A 25,048-nucleotide genomic window follows, 5' to 3' on the forward strand; every position below is an offset into this window, starting at 1 on the left:
TAAAGAGAAGAAGAAGAAGGAAAGGAAGAGGAAGACCATAAGAATACAAATACAGTAAATTCTGGAAAAGATATGGGGGAAAAAGAACACTTTTATATTATTAGTGGAATTGTAAATTAGTGCAGCCATCAGTAAGGAGATTCCTTAAAAGACTAGGCATGGAACCACCATGTGACCCAGCTATACCACTTGTCAGTATTTATCCTAAAGAATTAAAGTCATCATGCTATAGTGATATAGGCATACCCATGTATATAGTAGCACAATTCACAATAGCCAAACTGTGGAACCAGCCTAGTTGTCTGTCGACAACTAAATGGTTAAAGAGATGTGGTATATATACATACACAATGGAGTTTCATTCAGCCATAAAGAAGAATGAAATCATGCTAAGTGAAGTAAGCCAAACTCAGAAAGTCAAGGGTCATATGTTTTCTCTTATATGTAGAAACAGAAAGAGAGAGAGAGAGACAAAACAAAAAGGTTGGGGAGAAATCTAGTGAAAACAGAAAGGAGGCCAGTTCAGTAGAAGGAGATGGAGGAAGGAGGGGGGGAAGGGAAGAGGGGAGTACTGGGGAATTAAATTGCCCAATTGTACTGTTATATTGTGTGTATGCATGAAGATTTAACAATGAATCCCACTCTGATGTAAAATGATAATGCACCAATCAAAAGGAAAAGAAAAAAAGGAGGGAGGAAGAGAAGAGGGAAGAAAAAGGTGGAAAACCTGTGACAGGTATTCAGAGAAGTCTCCTCTCTCCGTGTGAACCACTGCCATCCCTTCCAGGACTGTCTTCTTACTCTAACCTGCCAGCAGCCTGAGCAGCAGTGAGCGCATCCTGACATCCTCACCGTGAGGATCGCATCAGCTTGTGGGCGGCAGCCCCTTGGGAGGGCATCTTGAAACCTAGACTCCTTGTTTTCTTAGTCCACAATCACATCACAGGATTCTCCATCTTACTTGGCACTTAGCTCACAGCAAAGCTGCAGACATGAGTTTTAAATAAATTATTGTGCCTACAAAAGAGCACTATCCAAAAAACAAAGAATGACTAGTAGCATTTTAGTCCCCTACCTGAGGCATTGTCTACTGTGCCCAAAGTAGACAATCCTCAAGTCAGAGAGGATCACATTCCCATGATAGAAAATGGTTCTTTTTTTTTTTTTTTTTTGGTCTTTCTATTTTGGTTTTTATTCTGAAAATGGCAGGATGCTGCCAGGGTGGGGGGATAGATAGCAGCTGGTTTGTATATTGTCTTCTCTCTGGGAAACCTTTTGGAAGGTTTCTTTGAATACTATCCTTGACTTGCTCCCCTAGAAAAAGCTGAAACTGTGATAAGGAACAATAGCAGTTAATTTAGACAAAATTCTCCATCTTTATTGAGATAAAACAAAAACACCAAGAAATAAAAAACCTCAAGTGGTAATTCTTGCTACTGGATGTCACCATGCACTGTCAAAAAAAAAATCAGGAATTTCCTATGGGCTTGAAGCACAAGAATTTTGCATGTGACCTTAATATGTCTCCAAAACTGGAGGTCACAGTAACTGGCCCTATGTTCCTCTCTAATTTACAGTCTTCTTCCTCTGCCCACTCCTCGTTAACATTGTGAAGATAAATATTGCCATGTTGAGGGCTGTTGTGCGCTGAAATGTTTATTCTCCCCAAGTTCTTATGTTGAGCCCTAACCCCTGATTGGAAGTAGGGTCTCTGAGGTGGTAATGAGGCTAAGATGAGGTCACAAAGGCAGGGATCTCCTAACAGGATTTGTGTCCTTCTATGGTACCAGAGTTTGCTCTCTATTCAAACACACCAAGGAAAGGCCATGTGAGGAAACAGTGAAAGGTGGCCCCCTGCAACCCAGGAGGAGGGTCCTTAACCACAACCTGACCGTGCTGGTATTGTGATCTCAGATTCTAGCTCCCAGGGTCAGGAGAAGTAAACATCTATTGTTTAAGTCACCCAGACCAGGGTATGAGATTTTGTGATGGTAGCATGACTGACCAAGATGAAGGTTTTATATGATAGAGAACATGGGTCATTTCCTAAAACAACTTAATGATGGTATACCCATCTTACAGATGAGGAAACACCTATGGAAGTTGATGAACAAGCACTCGCTGATTAAACAGCAGAACTGGGATTGGATCTCTGTCTTTGGCTCAATCTTTTCCTTCCCTAGTTCTTCTGGGTCTGCTTTGTTTAGCCTGGTCCTCTTTGTCCTGGGAAAACTTGTGGCTAAAGTGCCCACAGCATTAGGAAGAGATGGCAGAGACCACTCATCAGTCCATGAGAATTACAGAAAGGAACCCTAGGGCCCTCACAGAAGCCTGAAGTTTCTGAGAGTTTGAAGAAATGGGTTCATGGTAGTGGTTGGGGAATAGAGTGAAGAATGTCTGGCATTAGACTTTCTGGGTTAAATCCCCCACAAGATCAAGGGAAATGTATTATATTCTCTGTGCCTCAGGGGCCTGTAAAATGGGGAATAATTATGGCACTTGCCCATTAGGGTTTTTATAAAGTATAAAATGAGATAATGTCTGTAAAGTGCTTTAGGACACTGCATGGCATAGTGTAAACACTTGCAAAGAGAGGGACTGAGGGCATGGCCTGGACTGGGAAGGAGTGACTGAACAATGCCTGACCACTGCAGCCAGCACTGGTTCAGGAGACACGTCATCCTGGTGAAAGTCCAGAGTGACCATACTACCCACACCTGGAGACACAGGCAACCTGAGAGAAGCACTTGAAAGGCCATTCTTCCCTCACTACTCCTGTGAGATTCAGATGGGAAAACTGAGATGTGGAGAGGACACAGTCAAGCAGAGCATGCACAAGCTTTGGAATCAGAGCTGAATTTGACTGTGGCTTTTCTGAATGCTGTGTGTGTGATCTTGGGCAAGTTACTTAACTTCTCAGATCCTCAGTTTCTTCATCCTAAAAAAAAAAGAAGAAGAATTGATAAATAACTACCTTAAAAGATGTTATAGGGATTAAGTGAGAAAGACATGAGACAGTGTCCCTAAAATTGTTGGTGTCTATTTTTCTCTAAGTGCCTTCTTGTAGTTACCCAGTAACTGGTAAGGAGCAGAGTGAGGTCTAAGATTAGACTTTTGAGATTAGACTTTTGGGCGCTTTGAGACCACAGGAATGTATTTAAAGAGAAAGTGAGATGCTAAAGTTCTGGTCAGGGGTGTAGCAAGGATTTGTTATTGGCTCCCTATCATTCTTGGATTTTTTCTATGGAAAAAAGTACAAAATAGAGCAAGAAAAAAAAATACAGTCATAGTGTCTGTATCTAGAATCCCCAAAGGGTCTCAAGATTAACAGTGGTTGGGTTGTATACATAGCTAATTTCTGCACATGGACTTTTAGTGAGTTCCTCATTAACTCATTCAACCAAAAAATAGTATGAAGCATCTGCTGTTTGTGGGAAGCTAGGTGCTTGGTGCTACAAAACTTGATGGAGTAGTCACTGTCCTAGGAGGACCCTATTACAGTACGTTAGATAAAAATAAAAGATTCACTACAGGGTGTGATAAGGTCATGGCAACGGAATGAACATGGAGGCACAATGGAAAAAGTCCATATTTGGTCTGGAGCTGTCAAGGAATAGATGTGAGAACTGTCAGAGTTAGGAGAAGCAGGAGAAAAGCACATCATGACACAGAACGAGAGAGAGCCTGGGCTGCAATTGAGAACTGTGACTTTGATGTGGCTGGGCACGGGGCACATACTGGGGAGCAGAGATGCTGAGGCCTGACTCAGACTGCCCCCAGTTCCCAAAAAGGCACTGTGTATTGTGTAAGGAGTTTGAACTTTGTCCTAGGCATGGGAGAGATCCACAAAAACCTTTTTTTAAAAAAAGTTCCTATTTTAAAATTTTCATCAGGTAGAGATTGAAGTAGACACTGGACTGGGGGTAGAAGAAATTCAAGATAAGGAAATCAATAGGAGACTACGGCAGTGTCTGGATGAGTAAAGATGAGATTCAGTATCATCAATGATGATAGGGCCTGAGCTTAAGATATAGAAATTTTATATCTGATATATATTTGGTTGTGAATACACGAACACACAAGTGTACACGCACTCACAGAACCAGCTGATTGGTTCTGTCTTTACTGTAACACCTGGCCTGAATCCCACCGGGCTCCCAGCTCCCCACAGGAGTGCCCAAGGCCAACCCTGGCTCCTTTTGCCTTGCCTTATCCTCTCACTTCTCCTCTGTGGTAAACCCAAATGGCTTTTCATTTCCAAGCTAACCTCAAACCCAGAGTTTGAGGTAATTAAACACTGCTTGTGAGGTTGTGGTACTGGAAACTTCCTCCCAAACCGTGTAAGTGCAGGATGTGCAACGTGCGTGGACACATGCAGCACTCCCAGGACCGTGCGGCTCAAGACAGCACAGCTGCATTCATTTCTGCAATCAGAGCTCTAACACAGCAATTACATCCACCCAGGGAATGACAAATCAGCATTTACGATGGATTCTGATAAACAAATGCAAACCAACCCCTGAAGAAAAACAATAAAAACATAACCCACAGCACACACTGAAAGAAATGAGTAGTACTAAACGTGCCTTCATTAAAAATAAAAACTCTTACTCAGAAACTCTTGTGGAGTGTAGGGTAAAGGTGGATGGCACGTTATCATCCAAGTTTCTGGAACTCTTATTACTGTGATGTTAATGTTAGTAAAAGGGTGAAGGACTAACATTTACTGCCTATTCTCTATTAGGATTGACCTCCTAAAACAACCTTAGGAGGATGGAGTTGTTATTCTCTTGGAAAGAAGGCATTTCAAATTCCCAAAAGTCCAACATTATCATGTTCAATAACTGGAGAATCAGCTGAGCACACACAGGTGACATGCTCTCTGTTTCACTGCTATCAGTAAAAGGCACACATGAGCAGATCTTAGAAAGATGAATGCATATGGAATATGATTTTTAGCAATCTGAAGCAGTTCTTCATTGTGTATCAGGCACTGTGTTAAATGAGTGCTTCAAATAGACCTATTCTCTTTTTAATCCTCAAAACAACCTTAGTAGGATGGAGTTGTTATTCTTTTCAATAGACAGGAAACTTTGGGAAAGAAAGCTCAAGTAGTCTTCCCAAGTTCATGCAGCTAGTATGTGGCAGGATCAGGATGAAAACTCAAGTCCCTTGAATTCCAAAGCCTGTACTCCTTCCATTGCCATCTCCTGCTCAACTTATCAAAATGCAAGCGACTGTACTCCACAGCCTTGCTGGAAAGAGTGCCAGTTCCATATCTGTAGAGAACATTAGATTAGAAGAAGCCTAAGGAAAGGTCAACACCAAACCCTCAGAAACTGAAGACAAGCCCCAGGTCGCACAGCTGAGGTGTCAGTCCACTCGATCACTAATGGCTTTTCTCCCCCAAGCCAGTATTCTTACAGCTACTTCAGGCTGTATTCTCCTGGTTCAGGAGTTTTTTTTTTTTTTTTTTTACAGAAGTTCATTATACTTGTTTTCTTAATCATGAGATTTCTATTCTTGTTTGAGTCTGAAAAGGAGCTGGGGAAGCAATAGCTTTTCCTTTGGCAGATGTAGTCAATGGAAATGAATGAGCTGAATCTCCCTACTGTACATATCTGCATCCACAAGATCTTACAAGAGGATGAATGAGAACTGATTAAATCACAACAAAATGGTTTTATTTATAATTAGTGCTCATGTCTTGAAACACAAAACTCCCACCCAAATATTTATCCTGAGGATAAACATGTCCCCCACGTGTTGCCATAACTAGTTCCTGCTGGCACAAAAGAACACATCTGAGCATCTGCATCTGGTATATAACGGATACCTTCCATAAAAAGGGCTCAGAGGATGCTCTTGTGTGGTAGAATCTGCCCAAGAGGCCTGGAACTGAGCTTTCTACTGGGTCTGGATTAAAAGGTAATTTTCTCTCAAAGGAAAAAAAAATAATTCATAAGCTCAGTTATTTGGATCTCAATGATATCTTCAACAGAAATCCTTTGGATTTTCTTCAAACTGAGAGACTATAGGGAATCACAATGAAGCTTGACATTAATACAGAAAACTTCAAGGTTAAAGAAATATGAATATCCTTTCAAATTAAGCTAAGAACCTAAGTTTTTCTCTAAGGGTATGTGGTTCAAAGTCTCTAAGATAGAAAGATAATTGGGACATGATCCTCCAACTATGTTTGGCACTAATGGATGCAGGTATAGTTAGATGGAGGTGGAGAGAATTGAGGGAAGAGGGCTGATGGGAATGAGAAGCCCCATGTGATCTCAACATCTACCATTGGGCAGAAAGAGCGGATGTGAGGTTGGAACTGACTTATACCACACAGGTCAATCCTTAGTCACCTATAGGTTTCTGTCTCAGTTCCACAATTCCCCTACTAGTAATAAGTGGAAAAGGTTAACCATTTAAGAAATCCTTGATATAGGAAGAAGAAACAACAAAAATAAGACTGCCTGACAGTTTTTTGGTGCTTAAGCTGAAATCCTGCAAGGGGATCTTCTGGTACAAAGGATTTTTCAGCAAGAGAGTTTAAGCTTGGTGAGATCCACAGAGCACACAGGGCCACCCCTGTAGGGGAAGAGAGACATGGGGTTTCCCAAGGCTAGAAGGCCTCTGGGTCTTATTTACTTGAACTTCAGCAGCCCTGAAGTCATTCAAGCTGCACAGAGCAATTGCCAAGATCTGCGGGGTTGACCTGCTGTGACCCCCATGTTTGGACAACAGCATTAGCACCTGACAAACAAGTGATCAAAATATATCTTCTCACATTGACTGGGAAGGTGCAGTCTGATTTGATTTTCTTAAGGAACTGTTATACCTCTTGAAGAGGTATCAAGACGTACTAAAGCAACAGTTCCCCATAGGTGCTCAGCATTCACTCATTCTGATCCTGAACTATCTGACCTTGCCTCTTGCAGGTCTGATTCTCATTCTTCTCTCTCTTCACCTCTCTTCCTATCTGGATGCTATACCTTCAGTTATATTCTCCAACATGATTCACAACACAGTATTTCTTGGTCTCTATCACTGATTCTCTTTTCTGTTCAGGGTTTTTTTTCTTCTTCTTCTTCTCCTTGGTGTTTCCCCCACTGATAAACCCAGATACATCCATCCTTCTCACTCAGTCCTGAGGATCTTATATCCAGGATTTTGCCCTTTCCTCCATCCTCACATAAAGAAAACTTGGAAAGAAGGCATTTCAAATTCCCTAGAGTTCAACATTATCATGTTCACTAACTGGGGAATCGGCTGAGCACACACAGGTGACATGCTCTCTGTTTATGACATGCTCTCTGTTTACATATGAGCAGATCTTAAAAAAAATGAATGCATATTAAATATAATTTTTAGTAATCAATGCAATTCTCTGGGATAAATACCATGCCTTTAAATACATTTTCTACTTCCATCAAGTAGAAAAGAAGAAAGTAAGAGAAAACCTTTTTTTTTTTCTAACTTGCTTGGTAAGGAAAATAAGAAGGCAACAGCAAAATGAACAGAAATGGAACCATAACACAAAAGCCAAAGGAAGGTGCCATAGGAAGATGACTGATCAAAGATGCTAGCATGGTGCTTCCTCTCTGAGTGGGCTGGTGGGAGCTGTACTTCAGAGGCAAAGGCAAAGAAATAAATGCTTCCTCATGCAAAGTAGAAACCCAAGAGCCCTCAGATCTATAAACCATCAGGTAAATGGATGCAAATGTGCGTACGGCCTTCCTTCTTTGGAACTACAAAATCATAAAATGTTTACAGTGTTAGACTCCATTATACAAATTTACTCTTTAGAAGAGGAGGTGAATTTAAGACAAACACTACAGTTAAAATACATAGAGCGAGTTTCACAAGATCAAAGTCTTGGAAAACCCATGGTGTAAAACCGAGGATCTTTTACAATTGTGAAACAATTCTAAGGCTACTAGCCCCCTTAGTACATTTCATTCCAAAAAACTTCTCATCATTGGACTTTCTATGATATTTGTGGCCTCAGAGTTAGAGTCAGATCATGTGACAAATAATCTTGCTCAGATGATGTCCTCCAAAATGTACAAGAAACAAGAGTAGGCTTACAGTGGTATTCTTATTGCTGATTCTATTAAAATTTCACTTTTTAAAAGTCTTTAAACAGCATTTTATTTAGAAAAGAGGCTGATATTGGGTCAAACTAGCCAAGAAAATCATTCCTGCAAGCTTCTGATTTTCTATTTTCGTTCTCCAAGAATCCTGGTTCATAAAGACAAACTAAGCCTTGGCAAAGAGATAGGCACGCTAAAACTGAGTCCAGTGGAGAAAGTGACAACATTTCATCTATAGACAGCCAACTTTGTGAAAGGTTTGTATTGCATGAACTTCAAATCCTTATTTTTATTTAAGTCCTCTAAAAAAAAAGAAAGAAAAGGAAGAAACAAACCAATAAAGAAACAAGAATATTAAAGAAAATTCTTATCTAGAAAATATATTTTCCAAACTATGAACATTCTTTTTCCATTTTCAATGTAAGGAGTGATTGTTTTTCCAGGGGCCTGAGATAAAGAAGGAAATCTCTTGAGCTTTTGTAGTGTTAAAAGAGTCTCACTTGTATCTTTGTTTACTGGGCATTGTGGAGGGCTGCACAATGTCCTCACAATGACAAAACCATGGGTGAATGTAATCATGTACTCACCAAGTTGCACCTTCTTTACAGTTTAGGTGATAAGTCTGCTTTGTGAGAATAGAACCGGAATGAGGCTAGTTAGTGAGAGAAAGCCAATGACAACAATATTCCAAATAAAATATCTGAAATTAAAAGGGCCTGAGTCCATATCCCTTACAAATTCACCAGTCCCAAAGTACCTCTTAAGGAACTTTACATTTTGAAAAATCTTACATTATTAATAACTAGTTTATTTTCCGATATTTAAGATAGACAACTGCCAAGAATAACTTAAGACACTGGCATAAGATAACCAGTGTCAACAGTTTTGTTTAATTCTAGGCAAAGACAAAGGTATAAGACATTCTGGATGAGTTGTATAAATTAATGACAAATAAATATAGGGTTTCTGTTAGTTTTTTTTTTTTATTTGTTGAACAATGACTTTTTTTTTTTTGACCATAACTTTTGGACTTTCTATTATGCAGCTCAGTGTAATCTGGAAAGAACTCAGTCTTCTGCTTCCTCAGGCCTCTCATATCTGTATCCACTTTACCACCAATCATATTGGGTCTTTCTCAACTCCCTCATGGGGATTAGATTTCTTTTTTCACTAAATTTCCTGACTCTGTTTTGGTCTCCTATCTGGGTTTAGATGATATGTCTAAAGCTCAAATCTCATGGTGTCACTTTTCAGTGTCCCTCTCACCTTCAGGACTAAGGTCAAACTCTTCACCCAAAGAATTGCCCCTGATGCCCCCATCCCATGTTCTGCTGTCCAACCCCATCATTCCACTACTGTCCTCCATCCAGAATCATCCACAGTTCTTCCACACCATGCAGATCTGCTTCATTTGATTGGGACATCTTTTCCCCAGTTTGTCTTTCCAGAGAAGCCCTGTACACCTTTTAGGTCTTAGCATTGTCAAAAAAAAAAAAAAAAGTAGTCCCCTCTTTTTAAAACACTTTTCTTTTTAGCCTATGCAACACATTACATAATTTAGCATAAGGACTAAAGATTACTCCCTTTAAGAAACCTTCTCACCCTTCATTTTCCCCACTAAGGTAAAAATTACGTGGACACATTATTAATCCCATATTTTAATATAACATGAAACCTATTATACTGATTTACATTTGTGAGCTCACACATCTGTCTGTCTTCTCTGGACTCCAAGTTCCTTGAGAGCAATGACCATGAACCCAGCACAGCTCCTGAACACAGTAGGACAGTAGGTACTCAACAGTTTGTTGAATAAATCAGCCAATGGTCTCAGGAAATCTGGAATTGCGTTTTGCTCTACCCTTTACTCATTGGGAGAGTACAGGCAGCTCAGTCCTCTGGGTCCCAGAGCACTTTCCTATAAAATGAAGGTAATAACACCCAACTCACAGGGATTTCTGTGAGGCTCAAATGAGAGGACAGATCAGGGGATACTTCAAGAGCTCTAAGGGTAAAACATGAACACTCTATTTCCTTATTATTATGAAATATGCTGAGAAAGAATGAGAAGTAATTGCAATAAACAGTGGTGGTAGCTTCGTGGGGGTGGGAAGTGGGGGATATGAGGAGGGAGAAAATAGATGGAGTCCTGGTGAGTTGCAGAAGGACACAGGAGCCTGTCTGTTCCTTCTACCTTCAGACTCCATTTCCTAAAAGACTTCTCCTCTCTCCCTCCTCTCACCTGACACCCCTACTTTCCAGTCCTCACCTTTGCTTGCTCTTATTACTGACCCAGCTTCTCATGAGTTCTCCTGCTTCCACTTTTGCTCGTCTCCAACCTATTCTCCACACAGCAGGAAGAAAGATCTTTTCTTAATGTAGATCAGATCACGCCACCTCCTTGTTTAGAGCCATTGAATAGTGTCCTGTTTTATAGCAGATGACACCCAGTTCACATCACAAACTCTCGGACCCTTTGCCATCTGGCCCCCCAGCTCTCCCCACCCTGATTATGTGCAGCTCCCCTCTTTTGCATTGTACTTTTTATTGGCCTGTCTACTGTCAGTTCCCAGAACCTGCCGTGTAAAGCTATTTGTTACCTTCAGACTCAGAAGAACTGCTCCCTCTGCCCCAAATGCTCTTCCTCAGCTTCTCCCCTGGTTGGCTCCTTTTTCTTTAGGTCTCTGCTCAAATACAATCTTTTAAAGAGCTCTTATCACATTTTTTAATCCATTGATCTATTGAAGGGCATCTAGGTTGGTTCCACAATCTAGCCATTGTGAATTTTGCTGCTATAAACATTGATGTGGCTGTGTCCCTATAGTATGCTGTTTTTAAGTCCTTTGGGTATAGAACAAGGACAGGGATAGCTGGGTCAAATGGTGGTTCCATTCCAAACTTTCCAAGAAATCTCCATACGGCTTTCCATATTGGCTGCACCAATTTGCAGTCCCACTAGCAATGTATAAATGTACCTTTTCCCCCATATCCTTGCCAACACTTATTATTGTTTGTACACATAATAGCTGCCATTCTGACTGGAGTGAGATAAAATCTTAGAGTGATTTTGATTTGCATTTCTCTAATTGCAAGTGATGATGAACAATTTTTCATGTATTTGTTGATTGTACATCATCTTTATATGTACACAATGGAATATTACTCAGCAATAAAATAGAATAAAATCATGGCATTTACAGGTAAATGGATGGAGTTAGAGAAGATAATGCTAACTGAAGTTAGCCAATCTCCCCAAAATAAATGCCAAATGTTTTCTTTAATATAAGGAGGCTGATTCATATTGGGATAGGGAGCAGGAGCATGGGAGGAATAGTTGAACTCTAGATAGGACAGAGGGGTTGGAGGGGAAAGGAGGGGGCATGGGGTTATTAATGGTGGTGGATGTAATGATCATTATTATCCAAAGTACAGATATGAAGACATGAATTGGTGTCATTATACTGTGTATACAACCAGAGATATGAAAAATTGTGCTCTATATGTTTAATAAGAATTATAATACATTCCATTGTATTTCAAATTATAAGTTGTAATACATTTATATTCATAAATAAATTAATAAAGAGCTCTTACCTTTCCATCCCAAGTACATCATCTATTATTCTTTCCCTTGGTGCCCTGTTTATTTTTTCCCAACCAACCACCAATAACTATCTTATAATTTGTTTACTTATTTATTATATTTCTTACTAGATGAATAAGAAGATTTATGGTCAAGTGTTTGATGCAATTCCTAATATTGAATAGTGCCTGGCATTTAGTAGGTGCTCAATAAACATTGGATGAAGGATAGTTGAATGCACAGGAAATGAAGCAAAGAAGAGATGAGATCCAGGAGAGGAAGCAGGATACTATATGGCAAGAAGGCCTGACAGTCCTGGGCAGCTCAGGGACACCATGAAGACTTTCAGGATATACCTTGTATAGCAAAGTGGAAGGAAGAGGCCAGGGAAGCAGGAGATGAGGGAGCAATGGGCCAAGTTCACTTTCTTCACACTGTTTCTTCTGCTTGGAAATAATCTTTCTAAACACCTATAAAAGCACAGGGTGCAGTGACACATGCCTATAATCCCAGTGGCTTGGGAGGCTGAGGCAGGAGGATCATGAGTTCATATCCAGCCTCAGCAAAAGCAAGGTGCTAAGCAACTCAGTGAGACCTTGTCTCTAAATACAATACAAAATAGGGCTGGAGATGTGGCTCAGTGGTTGAGTGCCCCTGAGTTCAATCCCTGGTACCCCTTTTCCCCTAGAAAAGCACCTGGCATGGTAGGCATTATAAGACAACTAGTACTAGAGGTCACTGGAGGTTACTGGAGGACTATTCCTCTGCTGGGTAGCCTTTCCAGCTGGCACCCCCTGGCCAGCTGCTCCATTGGCATGCATGCCATCATCTCCCACCGGCATGGCCAGGCAACTTCTCAGGCTCTGCAGACATGAGGAGAAGCTGCCACAAGCTCTTAGAGTGTGAGATCAGGGGAAATCTTTCAGCACTGATGGGTGGATTTCAATGTTGTTTCTAAAAATGGCCATTAATAGGTTTTTCTGCACACTATTCTAAATCTCTACTCACATTTCATCAGCAGCAACTGCACTGCTATTATCTGTCCTTGTGATCTCAAGTGATTTTTTTTTTTACCAGTCAAACAAATAACTGTGAACCAGAAGAGACCAAGAAGAAAAAGAGATAAGAAAGGAGTCTATGACATGGGAGCTGAGCTTTCTGTCAAACAGTGTGTGGACTGTCTTTGAGATCATGTCATCACAAAGAATAAATAGAAACTTAAAAAGCAAGTGGGAGTTGGGAACACGTCCTTGCATCAGAAATGGACACAGAAGTGATGGCAGGAGCTACGTTGCAGGTTTATTCAGATTTACAATATATGACAATGTTTACTGTAAACCATCACCTCTGCCATCTTGTGGAAAGATTCAAAAGTACTTCTGTTTAATCAACTGAGGTTGATTCTAAGCATTATTTCAGAATGGCAGGCAAAGCGGTGCCTTTCAAAGGCAGTAGATTTAAGAGGCAGACACAGTCAGAATCCCTATCCACCATTCATTTCATGGGCAGAAAGAACTTCCACTCCTGGGGCTCTAAAACCCTACTGCAATATGGTGGTCAAATGCTAGGGCATTATCTACCCAAAGACAACTATGACCTCTAAGTCTTTTGGGGGAATGCTCATCATGAATGCTCATTCAATGGAGGAGAAATGCTCATTTAAAATATGCATGTGCAAGTATATTGATCACTCACAGCAAAGTCTATGGCGATCACAGGACTATTGTAAAATTCCCTTCATAGTTTGACTGCTAGTTGGGAAAGCTGGCCCAGAAATGGCCCACTGAGCTGAATCTGAAGCAATGTCATAACTTTCATGCTAAATGACCATTGAAATGAAATGACATTTCCTTATCTTGCTATATTGCTATCAAAAACTCATAAGACTGGGAGTGCTATAATGATGGATACATTTATATTTATTTTTTAAGGTAGCTTTAAAAACCTTGGTTTCCAAAATATTGGAATAAAGTTCTGAGATTCCTGATGGTAGCCACTGTCTTCTACTCCAGCTTTAACTTCCAGAAGCACCAGCTCTTTAAATGACCCTTGAATTTCTGCTCCTAGAGATATTTTTTTTTACTTAAGGTTCTTTCAGACAAATGTTTAGATTATTCAGGCTTTAAAAACTCCATTGAGTACTGAGAAGTTATCTAAAAGGTTTCCATCCAGCCTGACTCTTCCCTGACTCACTCCTCTCCAATCAAGTCTGCCAAAATCAGATGTTGTTCATGCCTTTAGAGAATGAGGTTGATCCTTCGGTCTTCCCCTCTCCTGCATGCTCTAAGTGGGCATGAACCAGGTCAAACTCTGCTGTGTCTGTGACTTTTATGGCCAAACAGGGCTTCAAAATGGAACAAAAGCTTTAGATATGTAGATTAACTTGAGAATTAATTAAACACCTACAATTTGTTTTTCATACAATATTTCACTTAATCATTAGAGCAACCTGTCAAATAAGTGTGTTTTATTGTCATCCTCATCTGCAGACAAGGAAACTGAGGCTCAGAGAAATGAAGTGACCTTTACAATGACAGTGAATGACAGAACTGGTATTAGAACTGTATTAGTCCATTTTTTTAAACTATAATTAAATATCTGAGGTAGGTAATTTTTTATAAAGAGTTGTTTTGGCTCATGGTTCTGGTCTAAGGTCAAAGGGTCATATCTGGTGATGGCCTCCTTGCTGGAAGAGTCCCAAGGTGGCACAGGGCATCATGCAGCAAGAGAGAGGGAATGAGTGGTATGTGTGTGTGTGTGTGTGTGTGTGTGTGTGTGTGTGTGTGTGTTTGTGAGTGTTCTCTAATCTCTCTCCCCCTTTTTATACAGCCACCAATATTCAATTATCGAGTTTCCCCCAATAACCTGTCTAATCCTAATTACCTCTAAAAGGCCCAAACTCTGAACAACATAGTTGGATTAAGTTTCCACCCTCTTACTTCCTGACAATGAAGAGATTAAATGTCAACACATGACCCCCTGGGGGTACACTCAAACTACATCCAAACCAAAGCAGGAAGCAGAGGCTTTTCTGATTCTAAATCTTGTATTTTCCAGGCATTGTGTTCTGCTGTCCAGTATCTGGTCACTGGCCATGCCTCTTGGGGGATCATACATAATTGATACTAGCTGACTACTCTCCTTCATTCTCAAAATCCTTTAACCTGTTGCTAGTTACAGCAGGTCCAAATTTAATGTCTTGAAAGCAGCCCCAGGATAAGAATAAATAATCTCATCATAAAGATGCTGTTCTTTAGATAAAGTGCACCTGGCCCAGCTTCAGAGCAGAAAAACTCTTCTAAAGAAATGTATTTCCAAAATTTATATGACCAGAATGAAAGATTTCTCTTGGATTTTGAAATTCTCCAAGTTCATGGAGAGATCTAAAAATAATTTTTATTTTCAGATCAAGCTTTTCACCAGCTTTTCAGAAGAGATGGCAGATGGCAGTTGGTGTGACATTGGTTTTCACTCTAGTAGTTTCTGATTTGTGGAGAAGGGAATGTGGAAGTAATTCATGTAGTCATTTTTGCTGAGGGGATACTATGAGGAGGGCATTGTGCTGGCTATGGAGCATCTGAGAGTCTCCTGGATATGAAGATGACACAGTGATGGAGACAGACACCGCACTAAACAAATGTACACTGAAACCAAGTGTGAGAAAGAACCACAACTATCTATACACACCAAAGGAGTGTAGGGGATGAACAAGTTGCTTCTTTGTGACAATATTAAAGAGGACAGTGTGGCAGAGGTGACCCTGCAGAGGCTGAATCCTGAGGCATGCTGAAGATTTCTTTGAAAAGAGAGGCCCAGTATGAATGACTCTCTCTTGTTTTATGCAACATAAAATCAAGGAAAAGAAGAACAAGAAAGATCACATCCAAGTATGGAAGACATTAACTTTTTTGTTGAGCTCTACTGCTCAACTTCTGTACATTTAATTACAAAATCAATGGGTGGTTATTCTTGGAATTCATTCTCTTTCATGATCTAAACAGCTTCTCCTCTGCCACCTTCATCTGCCAACTCTGATTCTTCCATTTATCTTGGCTCTGAAAACACTGCCATTAGAAATGAATCTGCACCTCTCTTCCATCTTTCTTCACTTGAATGAATGACCCTCTAATTATACCTACACACTGCCTTGAAACTGCCTCCTTATTCACTCACTGATCCTCATGTCACCTCGGTTACACTTAACTCCTCAAAGGCAGAAGAAGAAATTCTGTGTTTACTGTGAGGTCTCCATTGCCTAAAAATGTAATAAGAACTCAGAAGATGTCTATTGATAAATTTAATATGTAAATAAATGAATAATCCTGTAATTTTTAAAGTTCCCTCCAACTCCGTGATACCCTGATTTTAGCAGAGCCAGTGGAAGTGATAACAACAGATACCCACAGGCAGGAACAGGGAATGCTCTAGTTACTATCCTGGAAAGGCCACAGTGCATCAGACTTCATGTAGTCATCCCAGGTAAGAGGGACCTTGCACACTGGAAATGGTAGGGTGGTATGGTGGGTGTAAGTGTGGGTCCTAAACCCAGGTGGATCCAGCTCCACCATTATGGGTTGCATGACCAAAGGCAAGTGGGCTAACCTCCTCATACTTCAGTATTCTCACTTATAACACAAGAATAATAACTGTGCTTATCTCAAAAAGTTATGGTATTGTATCAAATGAGTCAATGCATGTCAACTGCTTAGAACAATTTCTGGCACTCTGTATATCCTAAAAAAAAATGCTGTTATAGTTATCACTTGAATTCTCTCCATAACACTATCAAAGAAAATTCAGAATAATAGGGATTTAGATTGGAATCCTCAATACTTTTTTCAAAACCTTAGAGAAGGGGCATGGAGACTGTGAGCTGTTGACTGAAGACTAGCTCTACTGTACAACTGCACTCCTGTTTGAAGTCACTGGGCATCCCACACCTCAGGAAAGAGGCTACTTTGTAGAGATGTGGACTCTCTCCTTCTGTTTTCTGAGAGAGCAAAGCTAACCAAAACAAAGGACTCCACTGAGTCTGCTTTCTCCAGAATTCCTCACCCAGGGGAGAATGTTTCAGGACCATAAATAACAATACAGAATGAGATTAAGGCTTTAAAAAATAATATTCTCAAGTTGCTAATCATTCAACTATACCCCCTATCATCCCTGTAGTTTTTCGTAACCACTTTTAAAAGCAAATGCAGCTTTGGTTTCCTCTTATTCAGGTTCCTCAAAAGCTGATGATCTTTCCATTAAAAAACCCTCTCCTCAAATGACTGGGTGCATTTTACTTGTTCCTGTGTCCTTTTGGTAAGAGCTATGTTTTAACTAGGCTGCCTAGCAACCTCTGGGTATGAAATGAATGATTGCTTTTAACCACTGACCTCGGCACCCCCAAGTGGAGGACGTCCGTCAGATTTTCATCACAAGATCATACAGCATGTTTTGTGTTCTGCATCAGAAAGGCAGTTGGATACCAACCCAAAGGATTTCCCAAAGTGCTTTCTACACATCAAAGTGAAGGTTTTTAAAGCTGACAGTAATCCATGTCTTTGCAAACAAAAGTGCTGCACATTAGTGATCCTTTTGCAATTGCCATACAAATCAAAAGGATTTGCCTTCCTCCCCCTATAAGACTGGCGTCTGGAAAGAAGAAGGTAGATAATAAAAGAAATATTTGGTAGAACTGACAAAAAAATGCAAAATAAAATAAAGTCACAAACCCTAGAGCCTACAAAGGCCAAAGACAACCAAGAGAAACTGGAACGGGGGATACTATTAAGTCTGAAAAATCATCCAAAGAAACTCTATGTACAGCTTAGACTTGGACCAACTTAAAATACCAGGTGGTCCAGGTTGGAGTCAGACAATATATATTTCTGTACAGGATTTGCCTTCCAGAACCGCTGTTTACATAATCTATATATTGCTATTTACAGTTGCTTTTAGAACAGGCAGCAGGTTCCTGTGTTAACATTTTGTTATTACGTGAATCTAAATGTATCTGCTTCTAGAAAATAGGGGGTTATAAGCCTGAAATAAGATTACTTCAGAGAGATTTCCACTCATATATCACAGATGGGTCAACTTCCAAAAGCTGAATGTTGTCTAGAAACTGAACTCCCAACAAAAACCTGTGACCTAAAATTGAAACAACAATGGAACATTTAAAAAAATTTTATGAAGAGGAAATAAATTTCCCATAATCCCTCTGCCCTAATGCAATCATTTCCATACATTTACTTCCAAATCATTTTTCCAGAGTTACATCTTTTTATAGTAACACATGCTAGATTCCATTTAGCATTTTGCATTTTAAATTAAGCATTCATTGACATAAGCCAACATTTCTGAAGTCTTCCTAATGATCACACAAATCCTTATTTAATACATAATACCCTTTCTCTGGAGAACAATTCAACTATTTATAGCAACATGTTTATAAGAACATACTGTCTGAGTATCAACCTCAGGATCCAGGAGCAGCAAATCTCCCTCCTGAGCTCCTGGCACCCACCACACTTGGCTTAACTTTCAGATCCTGGGAGATGAGGCTCTCTCTTATCTTCATCAGGGCTCCTGTGGGCCAGGGAAACTGAAGGGGTTTGGAGTAGGAACAGAGACTCCAAGAAGTCAAAGTGGAGGGTGGGGTGGGAGTTCCAGGAATTTGGAGGTATTGACAGAAGCTAGGGCCTTCCAACATCTGGTCCACTCCCTAGATATCTCTTTGAGTTTTTCCATGAGCCTCAAGAATTGCCTCCATCCATCTCTAATTCTAACGTACCATTTTTGTCTTTTTCTTCCCTGGGTTCTGTTTAATGCTGATAAAAGTGGAAATACACAGAACAAACATCTTTTTGCTGTCCCCAGCTCAGCACTTCACTCTATGATAGGCCCCTGGACACAAAAAGGGCCAATGTGAGATTTGTTCATAGCCTACATGGATATGCCAACACCACCAATGGGGATGTTGAGGGAGGAAAGATTCTAGAGTGAAAGAAGGGGATTTTGGTAAAAGGAGAGATGAAGGAAAGGAATGAGAACAGACAGCCTCAGCAGATGACTCTGAATGACTCGCTTATTCACTATCTGTTAACTGAGCACCAACTAAATACCTCAGATAGATCAATGAACAAATAGACAAAAATTCCTGCCTAAATGGAGCTTAAATTATACTGAGGAAATATAAATAATAATATAAATAACATAAATAATAAGTGAGTTTAATAATATGTTAGAAAGTGTCAAATATGATGAAGGGTGAACACATTAAGGGGGTCAGTTTCATTTAGGGTAGTCAGAGTGAGTCTCATTGAGAAAGTGAGAAGCCTGGAAGAAGGGAACGAGGGAGCCACTTAGGCTATTTAGCCTATTTAGGGAAAGTGTGTTCTGCAAAGAGAGATGAGCCTGCACAAAGGCTCTAGGTAAGAGCTGTCCTAGAGTGTTTGAGGAACAGTGAGGAAACCATGCTGTTGGAGCAATGGGTGAGGCAGACAGATAGCAAAAGATGAGATCAAAGAGAACCACATCATGCCAGGCATTGTAGTCTTTGTCTTAGAAACATTTTGCACAGAAAAGTGGTGTGATTTATGAATTAACTTTCATAAACACAAGCCAACATTTTTGAAGTCTTCATAATGATCATAAACTTGTCTATTTAACACACAATATAAAAGGATCACCGTGTTGTTGTGTCAAAAACAAAGAAGAGGAGCAAAAGCGGATGCAAGGAGACCAGTGGGGAGGCTGCTGCCTAAATACAGCAGAGAGATGTTGGCGGCTTGAAACAGGTGGAACCTGCAGTGACAGGAATGGGGTTCAAATTTAGTCTGAGGATGGAGCAAGGATTTTCTGGTGGATTGAATATGGTACCTGATACAAAGAGAGCAGTCAGGAATATGTGCAGGGTCTTAGCCACTCAGGGTGTGGTTGATAGACACAGGAGTGGATTGAAAAAGACGAGAAATTGCGAGATCAATAAGGAGATCTTTGCACAGGTAAGTATGAAATGATGAGGGTGTGAACAAGGTTCGGGATGTTGAGAAAGAGACGGATTTTAAAGTTTGGGTTAAAACCGACAGCTAAAGAAGACAAGTTTGGGGATAATAGTTTGTGTCAATATTCCCAAATATCCATTCTCCCTTTCTTTAATGGTATACAATTGTTTGTTGAAAATGTGGGTGCCCCCATCAAAGGGTTACATTTCCCAGGTTCCGTTGTAGCTAAGTGTACATATGGTCAAGTTTTGGCCAATTAGATGTGAGTAAAAGTGATTTCAAGACTCCTGAATGGTACCCTTTAAAAAGGTGTTTCTCCATGGGATTAATTTGAAAGATATCAGTCATATTAGGAATATTCTTTAATAGATAGAATCAGTATCAGTTTCTAAATGATGTACCAAAAAATCTATTTTGATAATGTTCCTTAGGTCATCAAAAATTAACCTATCTAATTAAAAAAAAAAAGGTGTTTCTCCTTCCTGCTGGCTCCTGTATAGAATCTGCAGTGGAGGTGAGAGAAGCCCTCCTAGACAATAAAGTATAAAATGCACAGTGAGGATGACAAAATCAAACTCCGTGCCAACTTGTGTCTGCCTACCTGACTTGTTTATAGGAGAGACATTAATCCCATTTTGTTCAATTCTCCGTATTTGGGGTTCATTTTGCTAAAATTACCTGACCTTTCATCTAACTAATACAAGTTTGTTTAGCTGTTCTAAGAATAAAGCTCCAACACCAAATGCTTACCATCCCATGAAGCTAGGACTGTATTTAACAGGGAAGGATTTAATTCCACCCTGCTTCTGCTCAACTTTTCCTAAAATATCTGAATTGTATTTGGGCTTCAATGTCCTGAGTCACTGCATAAGAGGTTCACATCTAGAGTAAATTGCTGCATATGGAAGTCATGTTTACTTAACAACCTATTGTTTCCCAGTCAATCAGGAGCTCCAATTTTATATCATATTTGAAGCAGAGATTCCAGGAATACATATTATGTTATGTGCCTCAGGGCAGAAAATGGCATCACCAATAAACTTCTAATTCCTCACAAAACCCATCATCATCTCCTGGGTGAGTCAAGCCTGTGTTGACAGATTCTCCACACCCAAAGGAGGCAATATCAAGTTCCACTGAACAAAAATATATAGTTCATTCAACAACAAGTCCTGGCTGTGTGGGAGTCTAAAAAAACCACCACTGAACGCAAAAGGGATTCAGCTGAAACTTGTCACCTCATATGTGTAGCCAAAGCTGCTTTGCGGGCCACTAAGTCTGCACACATTCCCCAATCAAACTGCATCTATTCCACATAGAAGGGCTGTCACCTGCCATGCTTGGAAGTATCTGAGGGCCCACTGCACGAGACATGCTGGTCCACAATCACATGATTTTTGATTTTCACCCTTTTCATTATTTTTCTGAACATCAAACTCAAGAGATAAAAAAAAAAAAGGCAGATAAGCAGGTGAAGGGTCAGCAATGGTTTTGGGGCCAAAGGGGGAGGCTGGTGCACTCTGGGAAATAACATGATCCTCTGGTAAAATGAGAGTCTGGAAAGATTAGGGCAAAATAGGTGCATTTCCTCCAAAATGGGCTGCGTGTGGGCATGATCTAGGCAATGAGCTGTGAAGTAGTGACGTTAATACTAATGAGGTTGAGAGGGAAAGGGCCACAACTTGACAGAGATAAAGAACAAATATTTACTGAGTGCCTCAAGTCAGGCAGAGAGAACATCATGCGACAAGTCAGTCTCTATCCTCAGGGTCTGGGTGGGGTGGAAAAAAAATCGGTCATGATAGTAAGGAAACAGAGGGATAAGACAAATGCCAGGGACTCAATTCTAGCTTGGGGAGTGGGGAATAGGATAGCCCTTCCTAAAAGAAGATATAAGTGGGGCTAGAGTGCTAAGCACACATTCACTAAGCATGTGTGAAGCCCTAGATTCAATGCCCAGCTCTGGGAAAAAAAAAAAAAAAGATAAAAGATAAAATACAAAGATATAAATAAGCTGAGGCCAGAAATTTTGGTGACATCTGAATATGAAGAAAACCCTATAAAATGGGGTTGTTAGTTGCCTATTTAAGTATGCAAAACATGGCTGATGTCAAGCATCTACTCTGTTGCAACAAAACAGGTCATCATCACTGTGTTATATAAAAAGTGGAATGTTAGTTTAGAAAAATAGGAATTAGAAGTTGACTTAGGATGAATTTGCATTATTTAGAAACTCTGGCCCCATGGAGGGAACTTGGAATCATCTAGTACCAATTTTGTCATCAATAGGACTATGCATGAATCAGCCAGAGCAGATGTGAACTGCATTACAATGGATTGGAATTTTTAAGGCTTTCTGCTTCTGCCCACTTCTACAACCAAAGATTGTCTCTGTAAAGTCCTTTCACTCTCTAGATTATCTTTTCTTCTGAAAATGATGATGTTAGATGAAAACAATGCCTTCCAAATTACACCCCCCCTTTTTTTTTTTTACTACAATCCATAGTAGAAATAGACCTTCTACATGGTTACTTGGTAAAAGACCTATTTTATTAATTTTAAATGCATTTGCTCTTTTTTAATTTTAATCCATTTCTTTTTAAAAATGAATTGCTGGCAGACCCACTAAGCTAATATTCTGTTCCCTCCTTTGTGACCACGTAGTCAAAGCAATTCTAAACAAGATCACCTCTCATGGCCCTTCTAACCTCAGTTCTGGGCATCATTCACACAAATACCTAATATTTAACACATTACACTTTTCTAAGTGTGATTTCACAGGGGTTATTCCCTAGGATTCTCATAGCAGGGGCATAACAGAAGCAGAGGAACTTGTGGGATTCATCACAGACCACACAGCCAGGACACAACAGAGCTGAGTCCAGAACCCAGGGATTACATGGCAATAGTGATGCTTGCTCTGGTTAGTAGCTCATCTTTTCTCAGAGAATTCTACCTTCTGACTACTCTTCTGCTCTCAAGCTTCAACTTATATACCTCTCCTGATCTATCAATGAAAGATGCAACTCAACTAAACACATTCGGAGAATTTAATGTTAACTGCTAGATTCTTTAGGAACTAACCTTGTCACAGATGCATGAAACTCAGTCCTTGCCCTAGAATAGCTCACATTCTAGTGGGGAGGAAAATCTACCCAGACAACTTCTCATTAACCACAGTACCAAAGACCCTTTAGAAGCTGCCCCTCTCTTTTGCTTCTTCAGCTCTGTTTAACCTCAGAACACAGGAAGCCTCAAGTCTTTCTTGGAGACGGTGAGCACTGGAGGTGGTCAGAATAGCCAGAGGAAGGCAGTCCAGTGGGAAGAAAAATATATCTCTGCCTGGGCTGCTTCCCTCTCTTCCCAAGAACCAGTGAAAGGGGGTTCCAGCGGGTTCTCAGCAGAACCCTAGATACTCTCTTCACACCCAGAACTGCATCAACTGACTTCAGGGATATATAAAAAACATTATCTAACTCACACAAAGATCAGGCCCCATGGATTTATGAATCACATTCTAATTATATTACTTAGAAGGGAAATAATTTATATTAGGGACAAGTATGTTTTTAGGTGCCCCAAACCTCCTTTATTTTCTTAACTATCCACAAGGCGATAAGTGCTGGTTGGTAATATGTCCATACTTTTAAGGCAATTGTTGCCATAATGATTGAATCCTACAGTGGGAACCTTCTGTTTTGCTCTCCAGAATCCATCCCTCTTCCCTCTGATGGCAATATTCAGATTTACTGTAGGGAAACTATAGCCCCTTTAATTTAAGCTAATTGATACAGGTGGTCCTACCCTGTCTTCTAGGAATAGGCTCCAAATGTCTTAAGTTGCTGGTGATTGGTTTGGGAATGGGAAGAGAATCCAACCAGATCTATAAGAGAGGTTCACTTTCTGAGGCTTCAGAGAAAGCATTCTTTTTCTTTCACAGGAGCTTCAATTAGTGGGTGTGGTATGGTAGATAGGGCAATGAGGTCATATGGAGGAGAACACTTCATCAGATGGAGCCTAACAATGAAGCTGACATTGCAGAGGTGGAAAGAACCTGCAGCTTTAGGAATGAATCTCAACTCATGCCTTGCCTGCACCCTTCACCCTTTCTTCTCTATTTTTTTTTTTTAGTTAAAAGAGACTTTTGTGTGCTAAAGTAAGTTTGCATTTTCTAACACTTACTATCAAAATAACTAAACTGATACAAACCTTAAATACTTTGGGTAGTATATAAGGGCTCTTTGTGGGGGAGCAGGAGGTCAGTATAATACATAAAGTTTGAGAGAAAGATTTTTTTCCTTAGCTTCTTCTAGTAATTCTGTAGGAAACTATCACAAAACTTAGCATAATGTAGTTGTTTCTACTTCTCAAAAAATCTTTTCTACACAGATTGCCACATTTAAATCACAATCTTGAGTCAAAGCAATTATTAACATTTTCATTTTGTAGTAATTATTTACTGGACACTTCATGTAGTTAAAAATATGACTTTGAATTCATTAATTTATTTAATTGTCACAATTACTAAGTTAAATAAGAGTGGTGAGTCTGCCATAATCATTTCAGACTGAAGAAAGCTGAGTCTCCAAAAAGTTAAATGAATTGACCAAGTTAATGTGGGTAGTTAGGGCGAAAGGTCTCAAATCTAGGTCTCCTGCTTGTCTCTCTCTCAACTTGATCCTCTGAACCAGATACTGACTCTACCACCAGACACAAATATGTCTGCTCTTAGGTTAATGTACTGGTATTAACAGTGGGATGAACTTGATCCTAGCATTAAAGATCTGGATTCCAGTGGCAGATCCAGAACTGGCTAGGTGGTGACCTTGGGCATGTTCCCTTTGTCTGTTTTCCGTTAAAGGAGAGGTTTGAACTAGGGTCTCTGATGCTGCTTCAATCTCTAAAAGTTTTATAATTCTAGACCTTTCTGTCCCCACTCTCAAATTAATCTTTTCCCCAGAATTACAATCATAACCTTAGCTGATATTTATTTTCTCCTAGGTGCCAGGTACTGTGCTAAGAACTCTGCCTCTGTTTTCTCCTTAAGCCTTACAGCATTCCTATGTCAATTATATCTCTTTGACAGATAAGGAAACTGACTCACAGAGGTTAAATGAACTCTTCAAGATCAACAGGATTAGAAAACATCAGGGAGTCTTCTGACTCCAGGTCACACTCACCGTGAAGATCTTAACTGAGTCCACATTGTTTTTTCTGCAAAAATTAAGCTCCCTGCATTACTCGTCACCTCTCTCCATGTAGGAGGGGGAGGGAGGGAAACAAAAAAAGCCAAACCAATACATTAAGCTACTGCAAGGCAAAAACAGAAACCTCGGGAAGGGCGCTTGTAGGATCCTTTCCAGGCCGAGGGGGCG

The 25,048-nt window shown here is 40.1% G+C and overlaps 1 protein-coding gene across 5 annotated transcripts in view; it reads right to left on the bottom strand.

Annotated features, from left to right (window-relative positions):
* Me3 (malic enzyme 3) overlaps nucleotides 1-25,048 on the bottom strand; it is a 191,731-nt gene that overhangs the window by 165,786 nt on the left and 897 nt on the right. The window contains exon 1 of one of the 5 annotated variants that reach the window (XM_078046825.1): nucleotides 24,854-24,993. The exons of the other annotated variants lie outside the window; for them this stretch is intronic. The gene's annotated coding sequence lies outside the window, so the exon portion shown is untranslated. Of the gene's footprint in view, nucleotides 1-24,853; nucleotides 24,994-25,048 lie in introns of those variants that run through there. 5 annotated transcript variants of the gene reach the window in all.

Source organism: Ictidomys tridecemlineatus, chromosome 4, assembly GCF_052094955.1.
Source record: "Ictidomys tridecemlineatus isolate mIctTri1 chromosome 4, mIctTri1.hap1, whole genome shotgun sequence".
Lineage (NCBI taxonomy): Eukaryota > Metazoa > Chordata > Mammalia > Rodentia > Sciuridae > Ictidomys > Ictidomys tridecemlineatus.